The 14,427-nt window shown below is 44.4% G+C and overlaps 1 long non-coding RNA gene across 3 annotated transcripts in view; it reads right to left on the reverse strand.

Annotated features, from left to right (window-relative positions):
- Positions 1–14,427, reverse strand: part of LOC140905183 (uncharacterized) — a 111,528-nt gene that overhangs the window by 68,340 nt on the left and 28,761 nt on the right. For 2 of the 3 annotated variants that reach the window (XR_012156782.2, XR_013635201.1), the window contains one exon: positions 2,449–2,524. This is a non-coding gene — a long non-coding RNA (uncharacterized LOC140905183). Of the gene's footprint in view, positions 1–2,448; positions 2,525–13,115; positions 13,242–14,427 lie in introns of those variants that run through there. The other variant, XR_013635202.1, reaches the window with a different exon arrangement.

The following is a 14,427-nucleotide window of genomic DNA, read 5'->3' on the forward strand; positions in this document are numbered from 1 at the left end:
AGGGAAGAAACACAGCCCTGAAGGCAAGAGTTATACAGCAATGGAAAGGAACTTCTCTGGTCCAAATGAGTCAACAAGAAATCAGGTGTAACCCTTCTGCCCGTCAGAGTTGGCAGCAACAAGGGCCGGGTTCAATATCTAGGGGATTCATTCCAATAACACAATGCAAACCAGCTCGAGCCCCCACCCAGTGACCTGGGACAAATATATACCACCCCTGCTGGGCGCCTCCAAGAGGCAATACTTCCCCTCTCGCAAACACATAGTCTGAGTGTAGCAAAAAGCCTTTTAATAACAGAGAGAAACAATGTGGCATTATGTTGGGGAAACACCACCAACAGGATTCGTAACACAACCCATGAGCAAAAAAAACCCACCCCAAGCAAATTGGGGCATGCCCTTTCCCTTTGGTTCTTGAGTCCAGCAACCCCAAATCACCCAAAGTCCCAAAAGTCCAATGACCCAAAAGTCTCTGTCCCTGGTCAGGGCAGGCCCAGAGTTCTAAAGTTTATCTGCAGAGCTTTACCTCCCAACCTGGGTGGAGACGGGGGGGGGGGAGAGGTAAGGGGCACCATACATGATCTGAAGCTGACTGCCCCACAGCTCCATAGGCCTTCGCTCCACTCAGCCAGCCGCCCCACGAACTGCTCCGCTCCGCGTCCCACAAGCAGCTCCTGCCGTCCTATGAACTGCTCCACAAGCCTGTCCACAAGGCACTCCAGCCGTCCCGCAAACTGCTCCACAATATATCTTCAGGCTCCCCCACTACCTAACACAATGCTCAGTGATTTCAGCTCTTAGTCAGTTCAGCTCTTTGGTGAATTCAGCTTGTAGCAGGGGAGCCTCAGTGCTGGTACACCATTAGCCCACAGTGAGCTCAGCAGCCTGTAACTAGACTCCTAATGGAATCAAAATTAACTCTGATATTCCACAGTGGAGAGAGGAGACAGTGCAATTAACATGTGAGGGGCCCATACCACCAAGTATTAATACTTGTCCCCAGCCTCTCTCAATTCACAGAGTTTTGGAACCCATGACCCTTGCCTAGCGAGTGCTACTTAGTTGATGGTGAGTCCCTCCAGCATAACAAAAGGCCAAGTACAGTTCCAAGCACAGTTCCCATAATCAGGGTAATAACAATTTATTCTTCCTGCCCCAATAACAGAGACACTGGGGATCCCACAGCAGCCAAAGTGACCATTTGGGCAGCTATGGCCTCATTCTAGGCGGGGTGGGTGTGCCTATGCAAATGAGATTGGCCCCTGAAGTTCTTTTCCACAACTTGCCACTCCTCACCACCAGATGTCAGGGTGGAGCTCATCCTGACACTGCTTACATCGGAATATCACAATGCAGCTGAAATGAAAGGATTTCGAATTGTGCTATCAAAGCGGTTATGAAAAAAGAGATCAAATCAACCAGAATCCCACAGAAGAACTGTTCAAAAGATTAGCCAGATATGAAGGCAGCACTGGAAGTACCTCATGAGCAGCAGCTGCAAGTACATCCAGACAACCAAAGCTGCAGGAGCAAAAGGAAAGCTTGCTCTGACGGGGCCAAGCTCTACCACCTCCCTCTTATGTGGCACCCATCAATAATGATGTGTGGGGGAGGCCAGTAGTACATGCCACCATGCAGAGAGAGTTTGGAAAGATTAATCAAGTAATGTTAATTGATACGGGTGCCACTCATCTGTACCAAAGCAACTCCAGAGGCCAAAGAATTTCCTGTACAAGAAGTTAAGATCCTAGAAGGGTACAACGGAAAAGGAAGTGTTGTCCCCTTTTATAAAACCCATTATGTGTACAATTGGCAAATTGATTACTGAGGCCACATTCAGAATTCAAGCTCTAGATGGGCACAGTATTCTTGGCGCTGACATCTTGAAAAGGCTGAATTTGGTGGTTGACCTACCCAACAGAATGCTAACCCAAGTTAAGGATAGAGAACGAGGCTTCACTGTCCCCACAGTTGCAGCCTTGAAGGTCCTGGAGAACATGGAAATACCCAAGTGGCAGGAAGCAGTCATGAAGGTAACAAACCAGTACCCTAACGCTTTTGCTACCAATAAGCTCCAATGTGGAAGAACTGAGGCTGAGGTGGTAGTTGTGGGTCCAGATCCCAAACCCCAGAAGCAGTCCAAGTATTATCGGGAAGCCGAGGAGGGGATCAAGGACACCATCAGTACTCTCATGAACCAAGGAGTATTGGTTGAGATTGCAAGCATCTGCAACTCTCCTATTTGGCCTGTTTTAAAAGTGGACAAAGTTACTGGAGGTTAACAGTCAATTATAGAGAACTAAAGTGAGTAACACCAAGGCTAACCCCAGTAGTAGTGAAGTTTCGTGAAATAATGGTGTCCATTGCTGCAGGTGCACAATGGTTCACCATTCTAGACTTAGCGAGCGCTTTCTTTTCCATCCCATTACACGGTAATCATCAACTTACCTTCAGCAGGGTACCCCAACAGTACCATAACGCACCCTCACTGTGTCACAAGTTCATGTCCAAAATGTGGGAACATCTTAAAGACAAAAAAAAAATATAAGTTATACGGATGACATCTTAATTGCCACTGTAGCTAGAGAGAAAAAGTCCTGGATGCTGTCCTATATAAGGTATAAGAAACTAGCTTTTTTATTAGTCCCACCAAAGCTCAGATACTGCAACAAAAAGTACCATACCTCGGAATGGAACTGGGCATACATGAACATCGACCAGATGCCAACAGGGTCAAATTAATTTGCAGATTGCCTTCCCCACAATACATATCAGCATTGAGGTAATTTCTGGGCCTCACCGGATTTTCCCGGGACTTCTTTGAGGGGTATTCTGAAGTTGCACAACCCCTTTATGCTTTGCTTAGAAAGGGCCAGGAATGGACTTGGGGTGAAAAGGAGAGGTTTTTGCCATTTTGCCAGCTGAAGCAAGCCCTTGTCCAAGCACTGGGCATAACCTCAGCCCAGCAAACCCTTTCAACTCCAATTAGCAACAACAAAGAAGGAACTCAGCAAAGTTTTGATGCAGGACAACAGAGTGGGACTAAAACCAGTCGCCTTTGGATCAAAGGCACTACGGAAAATTGAAAAACGATATTCGCCGTGTGAAAAAGAACTGCTTCCATTAACATGGGTATTGAGACACTGGGAAGACCTGATAGGTATGCCCCCCCCCTTGTATTAAAAACTATTTACACACCTATCCATTATATACTATCAGGACAAATCAACGAAGGTAGGATGCCAAATCCTCGGTTGGCTGGTTAGACTTTAAGTCTTTTAAACAGAGGCATTGAAGTGGATAAGGCACAAACTCTCTAGGTAGTCCCCTATGCCAGGGGTTCTCAAACTGGGGGTCAGGACCCCTCAGGGGGTTGGGTTATTACATGGGGGGTTATAAGCTGTCAACCTCCACCCCAACCCTGCTTTGCCTCTAGCATTTATAATAGTGTTAAATATATAAAAAAGTGTTTCAAATTTATAAGGAGGGGGTCGCACTCAGAGACTTGCTATGTGAAAGGGGTCACCAGTAAAAAAGTTTGAGAGCCACTGCCCTATGCGCTGCTAACTCACAGGGAGGATTACAAGTGTGCAGTGCTGTTCGAAGACCCTAATAAGCTGGAATCACCAATCACAAGAAAGTCTTTATGCCCTTAGGGTTAACTTTGCCTGCAGTTCATTTAGAATGCTTAGCTTTCATAGTTTCACTCGCGGCAGGTTGGAATGCATGGGTAAAAATTGTGGTGCTGGAAGCATCTGCCCCTAGAATTTATAAAAGCAATACAGTTGCAACTATTCTAGAAGGGTGGGAACTGGACTAGGAGTTTTAAATACTATTGGTGAGCAAGTCCTAGCTAGTAAAATAGGAGCGCCAGGAAAAGATATTGCTTCCTTGTCCAACCCACTAACCACCTCCTTCAACCAGCTCAGTGTTACCGAGTACAAAATCGCTAGTGTGCTACCAGGGTGGCTGCATTATTAATGCAATAGGCACATTTCAGTCAAACTTCTCAATGGCACTTGCTTGTGCCCAAGCTCAGGCATGGATATTAGATGTGGCCAAAAGCATAATAAGGGATGGACTCAACAGGTTAATTCCGGCTGAGCTCAGAAACATCTTATGGAGAAACGTCACAAACCCATTTAAGCAACACCACGAAGCTTGGTGGAAGCTGGTAAATTTCTCTTATATCCACAGCAACCAGACCATCATTGCCTATGTGTTAACAGTAGCCGATGCACAAAAGGAATGGGTTTATCCATAGGTGCCAATTGGGCTAAACCTTAATGACTCTATCCTGTTTCCCATGGAACTAAATAAGTGGGGGAAAAGAACAGTATACACATTAGTGTCAATCTGCAATCATGTGTGGAGGAAAAAGGGATAGGCTACTCGTGTGGCTCTGGGGTGATAGAGGACTCACATATCTGTTTAAACCCCACAAAGGGAAGGTGCTATTATCAGCTCTGACCATATATTTTTAACTAATCTGCCCTTGTGTTAATAGATTCACAATGGATTTGCTTATGAAGTTGGTGTAAAGAATTTGTGGTAAATTTTTATTACAAAATACCCCATGACCCATATGCAAATATATGTTTATGTTCAGTATTTTCTATCGTTGGGTGCAATATTAACTTTACAATGCATGAGGTTAATGTACAAACTGTCCAAGCCAATTACCTGTTGTATCAGCATACTGCACCAATCCATCTAAGTGTCAACATTTTGGTGCTTAGGCAGATAGTGCAGCATCCTGATTTAAGACGGCACCTAAAGCAATTACAGAAAGATAGTAAGGAGGTTATGGTGACTGTTCATCATTCCTCACAACAAATCCAAAGAATTTTAAGGAGGATACAGAGGGAAACGGCTTCTTCCCACTGGTGGGTAAACCTCTTTGGCAGCCCTACAAATTTCAGCAGAGGATGGGAAATCTTACAGTACTCTGTCATTGTATTATTAATAATTCAAGTGTGAATTGCTGTGTATGTAATATTGTTAACATTTTGGGTTAGAAGAAGGGTAAGAGCAGTAAACTATAACTGTTAAAAATTAATTCCTTCAAGAATAGTGTAAAAGTTAATTGTAATCCTAGGTTAAGTTAGTAAGTCTATATACAACATTGTTAGAGGTATGATAGCATAGAAGGTCTAAAGCCATTCTAACTGTCAAAGAGGGGAATTGTTGGGGATTTTCACCATTTTGTTTTCTTGTTGTCTTTTACCTTCCATTTGACGCTCTTTTTGAGACGCACAGGGCCACAATTTTTCAAAGCCCCGAACAGCACAACTACATTGATCTCATTTAAATGTAGATCTGACCTAACAGCTGCTAGTGCATCTAAACAGAGATACCAATCTCCATTGAGGGGTCAGCATTCCATTTAAGTTACCAGCCTGGAATTTGGCTAGGTTATTATTCACACACTGCTCACAGCAAGTTTGATGATTCAAAAATAAAGAAGTCCACAAAGTTCCTGCCCCAGCAAACTTACAGTCTAGTTTTCAGACAGGACAGATCAGACACAAGTAGCACACAACCATTCAGGTATGCATGGAGGTGATGTAAAACTCTATTGGTAGCAGTGGTTTTAAAAAACTGTGAAAGAATGTTTTGAGGAGGAGTTTGAAGAGGTGGGGGAAAGGAAGATTAATCCACCTACTGTTATGAATGGATCAACAAATCCATCTAGGTTCAGCAAACTTCCTTTTTAATTGGTTTTCTCTCCAAGGAACCAGTCAACACTCATCTGCAGGTCTTTGCTTTCAGAAGAGATCAAAACATATTCCACACTCAATACTGAGTGAATAATTTAGGGACATGGGTTGGAACCACAAGGAAAAGTGAAAGAATGTATGGTAAGCAAAAATAGTGGGCCAGCTCCTCAGCCAGTGTTAATTGGCATATCTCCATTGATGTCAAAGGAGCTATGCCAATTTACAATAGCTGAGGTTTGTCCCAGTACTTTTAGATAATTAGGAACTTCTTAGCTAAGCTCTCAGGACTTTGTAAATTCCACAGCTATAAAGATCCCATGACTTTCTACATTCCACAGATAGAGACAGTTTCTTTCCATGTGAAAGAATTTTTAAAAGATTCCTGTATCACACTCTCTCTCTCACACCCGACCCTTTTCAAATCTCCCTGCTCCCATCTCATCGACAACAGATCATTTTACAGATTGCTTCCAACAAGAATCCCTAACTCCAAAGTTACACTGAGAGGAAGACTTTTGGGGCCCATCCCAATTCTGATGGATGACAACAGCAAATAAGATATTCACTTGGGGTAAATCGGCATGGCTCCATTGAAGTCAATGGAGTGATGTTGATATATACCAGCTGATGACTCAAAGTCATTTCAGTGGTGAAAGATTTAGGCCCCTGATGATTACAGAAAAAAAGAGAAGTGGGAACTTAGTAATAGATATTAAAAGTTGTCTTTGGTCAAACTTTCTCATCCCCCAATTGCTGTACATTATGGTATGTGCTGGTTGTTGCCCATCGGCCACCCCAAGCTTGCTGTATTTCAATTGTGATTGTGTGTGTGTGCGCAAGTGTATTCATTCTCAAAGCAAGGTTTAAAGATCAGTGTTTCAAAAGCTGTTTTGAAATAGACCAGATGCTGGAAAAACAACATTATTTTATAAAAGTATAGAATTTTGTAGTGAAAACCTAGCCCAGGAGGTCCTTCCTGATCCCCACTGCCACATAATCCTTCCTTGTCTATTACCATGCCACCTCATTTCCATCTCTTAGTGGCGCTCCATCCTGGCCGCTGTGGATGTGGGGGCCCTCTGCACCAACGTTCCACATGGGGATGGACTGCAAGCCGTCGGGAACAGTGTCCCCAATGATGTCACGGCAAACCTGGTGGCTGAACTTTGTGACTTTGTCCTCACCCATAACGGTTTCACATTTGGGGACGATGTGTGCCTTCAAATCAGCGGCACTGCTGTGGGTGCCTACGTGGCCCCAGAATGTGCCGGCAGTTTCATGGCTGGCTTGGAGTGGCACTTCCTTGGCTCTCGTCCCCTGGTATCCCTGCTCTGCTTGCGCTGCATTGATGACATCTTCATCATCTGGACCCATGGAAAAAAGGCCCTTGGGGAATTTCACCATGATTTCAACAATTTCCATCCCACCATCAACCTCAGCCTGGACCAGTCCACAAAAGAGATCCACTTCCTGGACACTGCGGTGCTAATAAGCGATGGTCATATAAACACCACCCTATACCGGAAACCTACTGACCACTGTACTTGCCTGCATGCCTCTGGCTTTCATCCGGACCACACCACACGGTCCATTGTCTACAGCCGGGCTCTACGATGCAGCCGCATTTGCTCCGGCCCCTCGGACAGAGACGGACACCTACAGGATCTCTGTCAAGCGTTCTTGCAACTGCGGTGCCCACCTACTGAGGTGGAGAGGTGGATTGGCAGAGCCAGAGGAGTGCCCAGAGGTTGCCTACTGCAGGACAGGCCCAACAGGGAGAGTGACAGATCGCTGCTGGCCATCGCCTTCAGCCCCCAACTGGAGCCTCCGGCGCATCATCGGGGGTCTACGGCCTGTCCTGAGGGATGGCCCATCACTCTCGCGGATCTTGGGAGGCGGGCCAGTTTTGCTTACAGACAGCCCCCAGCCTGAAGCGGGTCCTCGCCGGCAACCACGCACCACATGGCAAGAACACTGGAGCCTGTCCTTGCAGCAGAACCGGTTGCCCACCGTGTCCACAAATCTATTCAGGGGACACCATCGCGGGGCCTGATCAAATCAGCCACACTGTCAGAGGCTCGTTCACCTGAGCAACTACCAATGTGGTGTACGCCATTGTGTGCCGGCGGTGCCCCTCTGCCATGTACGTTGGCCAGGCTGGACAGTCTCTACATAGAGGAATGGATGGACACAAATCAGACGTCAAGAGTTGTAACATTCAAGAACCAGCCGGAGAGCACTTCGGTCTCTTTGGTCACTCAGTTGCAGACCTAAAGGTGGCGATTCTTCAACAAAAAAACTTCAGGAACGGGCTCCAATGGGAGACTGCTGAATTGGAGTTAGTTTGCAGGCTGGATGCAACTGGCTTCGGCTTGGGTGGAGACTGGGAGTGGAGGTGTCATTGCATGGTGTGAAACTATTTCCCCTTGTTTGTTTCCCCTCCTGCTGTTCTTGTCGGCTGCTGGAGGTGGCCCACCTTGATTGTCACTACAGGGGGTTCTTCCCCCCCGCTCCCCTGCTGTGGCTTGCCTTTCCTGGTCACTCTTGTTGTGGTCTGTGTGGTGGCACCCATTGTTTCATGTTCTCTGTGTATATGGAGTCTCCCCACTGTTTTCTCCACTGTGTGCATCCGATGGGGTGGGCTGTGGCTCACGAAAGCTTATGCTGTAATAAATTTGTTAGTGTCTGCGGTGCCACAAGTACTCCTTTTCTTTTTACGGATACAGACTAACACGGCTGCTACTCTGAAGCTTCCTCTTTGTGACTCAACCCTCCAGCCAGGTCACTATGTGGTTTCCCCTTCCAAGGTACAGATCTACTCTCTCCAGACCTACTGTCCATACAATGCCACTCCATCAGTGGCTGGTAGGGGAATCCAAGCCCACCTACTACTTCAGGTTCCAACCCAGGGACCCTACAATACACAGACAAGGTCTGCTCCATCCCCAATCTTGCTGCTCTCTCCCTGAGCTGCTTCCTACTCCAGCTCCCATTGGCTTTCTTCTCCATCCTTCTCTCTTCCACATACACCCTTCCCTCAGGGCAAGGCTCCCAAGGGTTACCTCCCTAATGTATAGAGGATGGCTGCAGACTTCCACCCTGCCACCAATTTCTGTTGCCAGCTGCCTGGCTTTAAACTAGCCCAGCCCATACCTGCTCAGCTGAGCTTCATCTTCTGATCAGGAGTTGCTTTGCCAGCCTAAATTCCTCATGTGTGACCTATCACACTAACTGGCCCTTTTTCAGCTTCCTTAACATTTTCAGTGCTGGTGTATGGTGAACACCCATCACAGTGCCATACACATGTAAACCTATGCCATCATAACAACAATCACCACACTTCATAAACAACATGCAGACCAATCAGTCCACTTCTATCTGGAGAAAGATTCTTTTACTCCACCAACATATCACTGCCAGAGAATATTTATGGAATTCTGACATGTTACAAAGTACCGAAGGGTTATTTTCCTTTCGCTATCTTTATTGAACATTATAAACACAATTTAAAAATCAACAGTGTATATCCAATAGGATATTTCCATTGCAAAACAAAACAAGTGGGCAGAGTTGGATAGGCAGTGTAAATTGAGGGGGATGGTAATGAATGATGAAGGGTCATATAGCGCGATCGTATTTATTTGTTTTTGTTTGTTTTTTTAAAGGAGTGCCCAAAATTTTTAAATGGGTTGGTATACACAGTCCTCTGAAGGGGATCCCTGCTCCATCAAGTCTTATGATGCCCATCAGAGGGGATCCTGTCCCACAGACATTTGCAAGTCCATAGTCTGGGGGCATTTTGATCTAGGGATTTAGGTCAGGCCTAGCAGTGGGATTACTTGTGAGGGTAGAAAGCAGGATTTTGCTACTAGTGTAGAAATATATACACAGATCTATTTCTGTACCGCTAAAATAGAGCCACTTCTGGAGCTAGGGAGATGGAACCCAACCAGTGCACACTGCCCTACACAACAGCAGGGAGATATTTTAGCAAAAGGACTTTGAGCAAACACCCCTTCTTACAAAATGCATCTTTAATGTCCACACACAGCAAGCAGAACTCCAGTTTACAAGAGACTGGGATCATTCAAGATGAAGAGAGCTATCTGAAATGAACACATTCTTAACTTTCAAATTCTTCTGATTCTTCTCCAGTTACCAAACATTAGCAACTTAGTGTAATTTTGGATCTCATTTTCTGTAGATTCCATTCAGAACAACAACATAATAAACTGCTTCTGTAAGAAGGTACTTTAAAGCACGATCCATTGGCTCCAACAGGCCAAAGCCTTAAGTGGGAAAAAAGCCAGTCTTTTAGTGTTTAATTGTAAGAAATAAATAGGTTATAGTAATAAACTCCAAAGACAATAGATTTCGTGAGGCTGATTCTCTCCCTCACCAGAGCACTGTACCATTTAGTTAAACAGGACGCTTCCATTGAAGCAACCTCTACAGGCATTCCTGTTTTAAATGTGTAAGCAATCAGTGACGATGAACTGCAATAGTTTTTTTAATATCCTGCCCTTTTGTGTTACTCCTTATTTTGCCCAGATTTCGCTAAGAACAATTTTTTAGCTTTAACAGATGACAGGACATCTTGTCCACTGCACTGTCTCTGGAAAACATCATTACATAAGAGTCAAAAAAGAATTAGGTGCCCAATTCTCACTGAAAGTCAATGGGAGCGGGGTGCATAGCTGCCCTTCGAAACCTCCCCTTAACATTGTTAGTAGTATTATTGAATTGATACGCGATCCTTCTTTAAAATCCTGTACCAAAACACTGACCACCTCTAAGCAGCAAAAGTAGCACACTGCTCGTGCTGTTGACTGCAGAGGGGACAAGTCTGCACCCTACTTGGATGCACCCAACTTGCTGAGAATGCTGTTTCATATGCTCACCTTCTAGACGGGGGCTCTGAAGCAAAATGTGCTGCCAAGAGCACCAGCAAGGTATATAGGGTTTACAGAATGAGTCAATTTTATTCCAAGCCAGCTGAGGTTGAGTTCATGTTTGGCCTCTTGGTTTTTGAGATGGAATGCACTGATTTGTGTCTCTGCTGGTGTTACCCACCAGAGGGAAGGGTGGTAGAATCTGGCCCCATGGAAAGAAAAAAATCTTACTAATTCTACCTGGGGGGAAATATCCTCTCTCATGAGAAATCCTATTTTTAATTTTAAACTTGTCCCCAAACCGACAGGCATTGCCAGTCATTGCAATTATGTTCTGTCATGAACTGTTTTCTATAAACTCTAATAGCAAATTATGTTGTATCTGTGTTTTCGATTTTCCATTTTGGGGTGATTTATCTGAACATGCAGGAAAATGGAGTGGGTGGGTGAGATTCTGTGGCCTGCACTGTGCAGGAGGTCAGACTAGATGATCATAATGGTCCCTTCTGACCTTAATATCTATGAATCTATGAAAATGACTGAAGAAAGAACGAATGCAAAGTGTCAGCGAAAGAGCACGCACATTGACTAACTCTGTAAAATTTTACCTCAGGCACAATAGCGGCAGCTTCACAGTTGCCCCCCACAGCAGCCGGCTTTAAAGGTGCAGTACATAGCAAACAGAACATCATGTGCTTTTAGTTAGTTTGCTTGATGTAAATCACAATTTCTTAACTCAATAGAAGCTTTAAAAGTATACCGGTTTAGGGCGTGGAATGACAGCTTCATATTTAAATCAATAGTTTCAGAGCTCACATATGGTCTTAAATCTTTCACTATGGTTTTTTTGGGGTTTTTTGTTGTTGTTTTTTTTTTCATTTTAAAACAGGTTTTAATTTGTGAGTGTGAATTTAGCATTTGTGCAACAGGTTGGCTTGACAGCCTGGGAAAATGAAGTGCTCTAGACAATGTTGCCTAGGGGATAAATCACGTGACTGGGAATCCATTGGACCAGCCGCTCCACTTCTCTATGCCTCAGTTTCTCCAACTGTAAAATGGTAACGATGCCTGTCTCCTTTCTGAAGTGTTTTGAGATCTATTGATGGAAAGAACTGTATATGAGCAAGGTATTATTATTTACTAACTAAACAGGTACAGCTTGAGAAGTAGCAGTACAAGTTTCCACTCCACTAATGTGGTTCAAACCTGATATTGCAGTACTATCTTTAGGTTTCAGAGTTTAGCTCATCTCCATCTCAGTACAACCCAGGACCTCTTTCCAGACACTGGCAGCGGCTATACCAACTAGTACCAGTTGTGGTGTTCTTTTTTGAGAGACATTTAGCTATCTTCCCACTGGGAACTGGACTGAGGCCACCAAACAGACACCAGATGGTAACAAAGTTCAGGCACTACCAACAGGGGTGCATTTTCCCCTTATTTTTTCACTTTTAACTGGGTATTTTAATATTAGAAAAGACAATGTGTCAGAGTCCAATCCAAAGCCCAGTGAAGGTAGTGGGAGCCTTTCCACTAACTTAAATAGACATTGGATCAGGTACTAAGTGCCTTCTGTTACAACATTTACCTGAAAAATGCTGATTTTTTATAAACATTAGGGCCAGATTTTCAGCTACACGGTTTTATATCAGTGAGGGATTGGGGCCATTTAAGTACTTGTTCTGAACGGTGGCTGCACAGTGGCAGAACGTGGTGCTTTCAACGTGAGTAACAACAACCTATTGCAGGAGCGGACTTGGAAATTCATACTTCAAGATGGAAGAAACTGGACATTACGAGACTGGGTACAAGACAATTAAATCACCACCTCAACTACACCCGAAGTCAATGGAAGGTTTGCAACTGCTCCATCACTTTCCCCCCAACACCTCCATCAGCTGCACAAATTTTGGCCACATAGCAGCTCTTCTGCAGAAGGATTGGTTGCAGCTTTATAGTGCCCTGGTAACACACCCTCTCCCCTCTTTGTACACCATTTCCTCAAACCCCGTTGCAGCACGATTCATGCCCAACTGCTCTGTGGAAAAGAGGGGAGCATATGAGCTACTGTATAACAGCTGGGCATTGGGCACAGTCATCAGTAATTTTTTTCATTTCAAATCATTCACAAGCTGCAATTACACTAAAAAGTCCATTGTTCATACTGTGGTTATATTACCATCATCACAAAAGTGAAACAGAATTAAGCTTGCCTGTGCTTTCTTGACCTAGGAGCCAAGTATGTCTGGCTGTGCCCCGAGCACTTAATAAAGCTGTCTATTAGTTCACAGAAGAGTATCTCTCCATATTGTTTGGGCAGGTATAATTTCACTGCACGACAGCACAAGCTACAAACACAAAACTGTCATTACAATATGTTGGCTCTTTTACATGTGCTAGATCTGTGCAACCTTATCTACTCGGCAGCTCAGCCATGGCCAGAGGCTACCAGACTAGAACAATGAAAACAGAATCACCGGAGAGAAGATAAATGGCCACTGACCATCCCTGTTATGGCTCCCATTTTCATAGACTTGGTAAGGTCTCATCCAAAGCCAGTTTAACCAAGGCATGATGTTGCTGATACTATCTCTGCAGCTGTTGCTAGGATACTGGCCAGCCATAACAGCAACTCCTGAAGAATAGCAAAGTGTCAGTCTGGGTTGTCCTCCTGGGAAAATCACTGACGCTACTGGACAACACAGAGTCTTGCTTCTTACCTTTCTCACTTCACTTCTACAGGAGGTTCTATGTTAAAGTTGTTGATGCTGTTTCAATACGCTGCCAGTGGCACTGGTTCCCCAATTGCCTGCTCACATTCATAGTCAAGCCTGTGGTATTTGACAGAAACAACATTTCCAGGGTATAAGCAAATAATTTTAAGAGCTGGTCTTTAGAAATCCATTTCTCATAGTGCATCCAGAGAAAATAAAGGGATTAATTCTCAGATTAAAAATTCTCTACAAAATTAAAGAAATAGCCTGATTAAATGACTACATAGGTCTAGCCTGTGTCTTTCTCTGTGCTGTTGCACCAGGGCAAGAGAAAACAAGGAGTTATTCCCCATTTCCCTCCACTCTCGGCCTACTGCCAGGACAGCAGGAGTCCTTGCATCTAGGCAGTGTAAGGATGGCCCAATCCTGTTGGTACAATTCCTTGCAGAGCTCCTGCTGGAGAAGGAAGGCTCACCACTGCCAACACAGGGCTGTGGCTTAATGTGACAACTTGTTTCCTTGTATTCTCCCATCTGTCTGTATCTACCTGTTGTCTCTTGTCTCTCGTCTTATAGTTTTATAGTATGGTAAGCTGGGCACAAGCAAACAATGTGTGTTTTAACATGACTATCTGTAAATTGGACAAAGACTGTAGGCCATACTTATGGAATGGAGGACCCTATCCTGGGAAGCAGTAACTCTGAAAAAGATTTAAGAGTAATAGTGGATAATCAGCTGAACATGAGCTGCCAGAGTGACCCTGTGGCCTCAAGTAGAAGAGGTTAGTTTACTTCTGTATTTGGCACTGATGCAACCTCTGCTGGAATACTGCGTTCAGTTAAGGAGTCCACAATTCAAGAAGGATGTTGAAAAACTGGAGAAGGTTCAGAGAAGAGCCACAAGAATGATTAAAGGATTAGTGATAGACACAAGGTGCTCAATATGTTGAATTTAAACAAAGAGTAAGTTAAGGGGAGACCTGGTCACAGTCTAGAAGTACACGCATGGGGAACAAATATTTAATAATGGGCTCTTCAATCTAGCAGAGAAAGTTATAACAGGATCTAATGGCTGTAAGTTGAAGTTAGACAGTTCAGAAAT

The sequence above is a fragment of the Lepidochelys kempii genome, chromosome 1 (assembly GCF_965140285.1).
Source record: "Lepidochelys kempii isolate rLepKem1 chromosome 1, rLepKem1.hap1, whole genome shotgun sequence".
NCBI classification, from domain to species: Eukaryota; Metazoa; Chordata; order Testudines; family Cheloniidae; genus Lepidochelys; species Lepidochelys kempii.